Source organism: Atractosteus spatula, chromosome 10 (genome assembly GCF_055471065.1).
Source record: "Atractosteus spatula isolate fAtrSpa1 chromosome 10, fAtrSpa1.hap1, whole genome shotgun sequence".
In the NCBI taxonomy this organism is placed as follows: domain Eukaryota; kingdom Metazoa; phylum Chordata; class Actinopteri; order Semionotiformes; family Lepisosteidae; genus Atractosteus; species Atractosteus spatula.
Window position 1 is genome coordinate 16,676,470 of NC_142715.1, and position 6,713 is coordinate 16,683,182.

Below are 6,713 nucleotides of genomic sequence, written 5' to 3' on the forward strand. Positions count from 1 at the left end.
TTTTTGCTATGCTTACATGATAAATATGTGAACAATGTGCTTTAGCTTTTACCTCTCAAGATCTTAGTACATAATTCACAGATTGAATTATAGTTGCACTTAATAATATATTCTAGAATCACAGTGCACAGGTTGTTTTTATTAATCTTTTTTTTTAATTCCATAATGTTAGAAAAATGATCCCTATCATTAGTTATCTAAGACTTACAAACAACAATTCATTTAGCTGTGAAGTATCAGTCAAATGCAGAATAAACATGGAACAAGAATTAAACCTCTCTTCAAAATGAAGGACTTCCGGGTCAAATACACATTTCTTCCAACATAATAGACACATTTCTCAAATAAAACTCCAGTCTGAACAGATCCCAAAGTTTTGTTTAAAGTTGAAAAAACTACAAGATTTGCCTCAGGACTCCTGTGCTGTTACTGAAACTGGACATTGTTGTCTAAAAGCACCCAGTATGGATTCAGGTCAGAAAACTACAACACACTGCAATACAAATACCTACCACCTGAATGTGACTGTTATAACAAATAAACACAACTATATGTCTTGTCCTCAATCATGCTACAATGTTAGATCCTTCTGTAATATAATTACCATAGTATCTAAAACTACTGTAATCATTCTCAAAAATAACCATGGATCAAAAATATTTTAATACATTTACCTTCAGTACTCTTATTTGTATTAGCACATTCACCTGCAATAGTTACTAATATTATTTGTTAATCGGAAACGTGCCTTAAATATACTTTTATCTCTGATCACCTGTCTGTAATAGTTCTTTGCACTAAAATTGTCACCTTCTCTCAAAATACTCTATTTTTTAATAACATTTCCATAATGTTATTATGTTATTATTATTAATGTTACTTTAATAATACAGTAAATACAAAATGTGTCAATAGTAATAATACTGGAGTCTCAATAATACTCTAGTATTTAATAACACACTTATTAAAACTCAGTTAAAATATTAGTCTAAAAATACTCCAGTGTTTAATAACACATCAGTTAATTACTTTAATAAAACATATTAATTCATCAGTGTGTAAAATAAAATATCAGTCCGATCAATACAACAGTGTTTAAAAACACACTGATCTCTGTTAATACACTAGTCTGTTATTATACCTGTTAGAGAGGGCAGAAATGAGCACAATGAAATAAACAACCCCTGGTAAATATTTTGAAGACGTTGTATTATTGTTAAAACATTACTTAAAAAACATTATCCTTAGTCTGTGTTGTGTGTAATAGTGTATAACTGCATATAAAACTATTAATACAGCATTAATAGAAAATAGTTTAAAAAACATATAAGCTGAATTAATATTATGATTAATTGTAGAGGTGAAATTCTTGTTAATACTGCAAATTGTTTATTATTTTTCCTTATTTATAGCACCAGAAGAAAATCAATTATAATTTTAAGGAATATCCATAAAGCTGAGTTTTAAATTAAACAGAAAAGCACTTCTGCATGCTGTGGTCACTATGGCGGGCAGTGGCTGTAATGACTGTAGAACCTCAGATGGCTGGTCCTGGGTTCCAGGGGACTGTGGTCACTATACTGGACAATGACTGTACTAACTCTGTGACTTCCAAGTCCTGGGACCAGTGTTTCTGTGTTACTGGGACCTGTGGTCACTACAGTGGTCAGAGGCTGACAGGTACTTCACATGTTGTACTGAAATGTGTGTGAGGTGTATATTCCCACTGTCTGTATGTGAATTGTTGACAATGATTTTCTAGCCTTTACCTAAACGTAACACATGATCATCAGATTAAATTATATTAAAGAACAACATTTTTCAAAAATACCAGACAGGTTTAACATATAGGCACAGATACATTTATTGTGATGTGGTCCTGAGCAACTGCTCAAAAATCTAAACTTGAGTCCTGTGATTACGAATTAATTTTTAAATATTGTATTTGTATGATAAGGTAATTAAATATTTAATTTGTATTACTCATACTTATATAATTGCATTTGATAATAATTTCAGATTTCTAATGTAGTCAAAAACAATAAAGCATTCTTATTAAAACTTCACAATTTACAAAAAAAACCCTGTCATTAGATAACTAACCTAAAAACACAAATTAAATTATTTAGCTGTTAAATAATAGACAAATCCTGTATAAACACAAAACACAACTACCATTTTTTAATTCCTCCTGTAATGCCACAATGTCTTGTAGCTGTTAAATTATTAATGTTACACCTCAGTTTCTGATGAGACCCCAGTTAATAATAATACACCTACAATACTAAGAATTTCCACAATTTTCTTAATATTTTTCATTTTATAGCTTATAAACCAATAATTAATGTAACTTTTATCAGCCTGTGCTTTTCAATGTGAAAACAAGAAAACCTGGGCTTTATGAACCAGGTTATACATACAGTATACAAATTTAATTTTCACACTATAAAAATACAAGAGCTAATTTTCCTATGACTGAAAATGTTTTGCATTTTCAAAATGTAATTGTAAGTCTTTAAAATGAAGAATTCACACTCATAACTTCCTATCATATTGGAACACATATTCTTATAACACCTCGAGGAAATACTTGTTTTCGCAGCAACTGAACATCACACAGCTTAACGATAGAAACCTGGACTGTCTGAATACACCAAAGATATAATGGCAGCATTAAAACTCCACTCTTAATTCTCTAGCATTAACACTTTAGGTGGTGACAACACATTTACTGTATATCTATAAATACATCAGTCTGTAATAATTTAATATCAGTCTCAATAATAATTCACTATTTAAAAACACGTGTATCTCTATTAATGCACCAGTCTGTCATAATACAATACTGAGGAGTCAGAATTGAACACAATAAAACAATAAACAACCCAGGGTATTTCTGAATCATCCTGTATAATATTATATTATTCTAGAAACATTTTTTATTGCTCACACTTTTTTTGTTTTCGAGTAAATGAAGACTTTTTCACATGTCACAGCATATCACTCAAATTATCACTTATATATAAAGTGTATTATTACAGTAACGAGTAAGTTAAATAACTTTTTAAAGATTTTATACACTCCATGTTTTCACAAATTATCAATAGAGGGTGATAATGGCCAGCTTCTGCTCTATCCATCTATAACATTATTATTATATAATGTTTAGAAATCTTAAGAATATTTTTAAAAAATCCAATAAAAATTAAAAGCAACTAATTATATTTAGACACAACTAATTATATTCCCTTACTTACAGACCAAGATAAAATACAGTTATAATATTTTTGATGAATACCCACAAAGCTAAATGTAAAATAAACATTTAAAAATTGTTCAACCCACTTATTGCTCCATTTCCATCAAAACTTTACTTAATTTAATTCCTGTTGTTGTCTGTCTGTCTGGACAGGAGAAGACTGGACACTTACTGGCTGAGCTGTGCAGCACCAGGACAGCGAGAGAGAAGATGGACAGGCAGCTCTCCATTGTCATCAGGACAGAGCGCAGCTGAGACCCCTGTCTTCACCCCTGAGCCCACAGGGCAACTGAGCTGCTGCTCCGCACCCCGGACCCCCAGTAACAACACAGCCCCCCACCCCGCCAATCACACACAGCACTGCCTTTTCAGACTGACAGCAGGAACCTCTCACACAGGCGGGACGGCCAATCACACAGGGGCCTTTCAGTCTTCTCCATATATATCAGAGACACATCACTGTTTCCTCTCCCTGAAGACACTCCCAGCAGTGCGGAGGAGAGGAGAGACAGGAGCAGCTCTGTGTCTCACTGGAGGAAACACAGATACAGATACAGACAGCAGGGCTGCAGGTGCTGCAGGGGCAGGAAGAGATCAGATATTGAACTAAAAAAAATTGTAGACAAGTATTATATTTTTAAATCAGTATCAAGATAATCAATTATGTATATATGGTCCTGTAATTCTTGCTGTCTGTGTCAGGCAGTGTCCAGTGACTGGTGTCCTGAATATGGTCCTGTGTGTCTTGCTGTCGATGTTGGTCAGGCAGTGTCCAATGACTGGTGTCCTGCAGTGACTCACAGAGTTGTTGTGTCTCCAGACAGTAATGTCTTCTGGTCATGGTCAAGGGCAGTGTGAGGAGAGCCTGTGCTCAAGGTGGCAGTGAGGTCATTCAGGTCAGCACAGAAATCCGGAGTCAAGGTGGACTGAATAAGAACTGGCTGTCCTGTGACTGTGATCAATAATTTAAATGAAAAAGAAAGAAAAGCTCAGCAGTGTTTGTCCCCTATGTACTGAGCCTGTTGGACAGCAACTCTTCCAGTTGACTCCCTCAGACCCTGAGTCTGTCTCTGTGCAGCTACAATCCAAACAGATGTTCCAGCCCCTCCAGCTGTGGCCCCAGTGTCTCTCTGTGTGGAGCCGACTGCATGACTGAGATTTTCTAACAGCACAGTGGAGCTGAAGTGATACTGATACACTGATACACCCCCAGTCTGAACAGTGTGAGGGCACAGCTCACATCCTCTTCCTTATTATTATAGTTAGTAGGAGCAGCAGTAGGAGCAGCAGTAAAATATTAGTAGTAGCAGTAGTATCAGTGGCAGCAGCAGTTGTGGTAGCAGTAGTAGTATTAGCAGTTATGCTGTATTTAAACTCTCCTGTTCAATATAGCAGAGTTCTTGTGTTACAGCTTCACCATAATAGCTACAGCAGCAGGAGCCACAGAGCAGGAGTCAGTTTCAAATTTGAAAAAGCAACACAATTATGAAAAAAAAAGTTCAGTCCTTGTTAATACAGCGGTGATTTAAGGCAGAGCTTCACTGGAGCTACAGGTCAGGCTCTGCAATGAGTCTGTGGTTTTTGCTCCTCCGAGCTCTTTCAGCACAGGAAACCAGGCTGTAGTGTGAGGCTGTGGGTGTCAGTGTGATGAGGCAGCTGAGAGCTGAGCTGTACAGGGAGACACACAGGGAGCCCAATATTCAGAGCTCCAGTGCTGCACAGGGAGACACACAGGGAGCCCAATATTCAGAGCTCCAGTGCTGCACAGGGAGACACAGGAGAGTCCAGTGTTCAGAGCTCTACAGGGTGACAGGTCCTCTCCCTACACAGCTCTCTCAGTGTGTCTCTCAGGGCTGAACAGGAGGGTCTGTTCCTGTCTGAATGGAGGCTGACTCTCAGAGCTCCAGTGTCAGTATGAGGAGAAGCTCTCAGACCTGACTGCTGCCAGAGCCTCTGAGCCTGAGTGGCCATGAGCCCTGAGCTCCTCAGCAGCTGAGAAAAGGCTCCTGTCTCCTGTGGTCACAGTGTGGTTGAACACCTGCACTGTCTTCCTGCTCCTTCTCCTCTCTCTCCCCCTTTCTGTCTCTCTCGCAGTGTGTGCTCTTATCTGTCCATCTCTCTCTCTCCTCTCCTCTCACTCTGACAGTCTGTGCAGAGTATCTGAAGGGGATGGAACATTGCTTGGGAAAGGAAAAGACTTCTCAGAGGCAGAATAAAACAAAAATATTTTTCTCCTCTCAGTCAGATTCACAGCTCAGACTCACACACAGAGTTCTGGGTCCCTCAGTACTTTACCCAAATTCCTACCTCCTGAACAGAAAGAAGCTCATCTCCATCCTTCTCTTTATCCTGACAATTCAGAACCAGAGGACATTCAGACAATCAGTGCTGCTACATGAATAATATCAGACAGAACAGCCTGGACTCAGGTCACATCTCCCCCTCAGCCTCTTAGAGACAGAGAAGAGCTCCTGGTTCTCCTCTCTGTGAACTGGGCTCAGGGCTCACTGATCTGGCAGCTGTGGGCTCTGTTCCAGGTCAGAAGCAAGAAGCTTCTATAAACCCTTTCCAGTCAAGAAGCTTCTATTAACCCTCCAGCCCTTCAGAATTACTGCCCTGATTCATTGTCTTTACTGTAAGTCACTTCTCCAACCCTCTGTCAGAAGTGTTTTACTGAAAATTGAGCAATATGTGTTTATCTCTCATTATTATTTTTACTGATTTAATGAACAGCAGTATTGCTACTCTTATAAGTGTAATATGATTATCAGCAGCAGCAGACTGATGGTCTTGTCTACAATAGTGACCAGTTGACCAGTCTGTAGCTCTGAGCAGTGGGACTCAGATTACACAGAAGACCTGTCTGTGTGTTATTCCACACCAGCCCTGGGATACAGCGTCTCCCACACGTCTCTCACGGAGTCTTATAAATATACAGTTAAACAGAGTCTGATAACAGTTATACAGTTAATTAAATCACCAAACTGGCTGAATAACTGAGAGCTCGAGTGTTAATAAAACCAGGAGATGCTCTTCAACCTTAAAAGCGCTTATTACAGGGACTTGTGCCCTTTCTCTTCTGCTCTTCGGGAGTATGCTTTACAACGCATTAGTCTGTGAAGTAAACTGTTTTTTTTTTGTTTAATAAATTGTATTCCTCGGTTTGTCGGTCTCCTTCTCCAGCTGTTATGAATCGCCTCTCTTCACAGCCTGGTGTTTTTTCTTTTGGAGACGTTACAGTATATCTATAAGAAAAGCCCCCCGGGATCCGGACAGGAGTCTCCTCCAGCGGAGACGCGCTCTGCTCTGTCAAAGAGCGCTGTGACGTCACAGACACCAGCCAGAGCGCCGGGATCAGAGAGCGAGACTGAGGGAGGAGCGCTGAGAGCACGGAGGAGAGATATTGATCACTTACTGTATCTATCGACAACCAATTAATTCAACTAAAAAACCT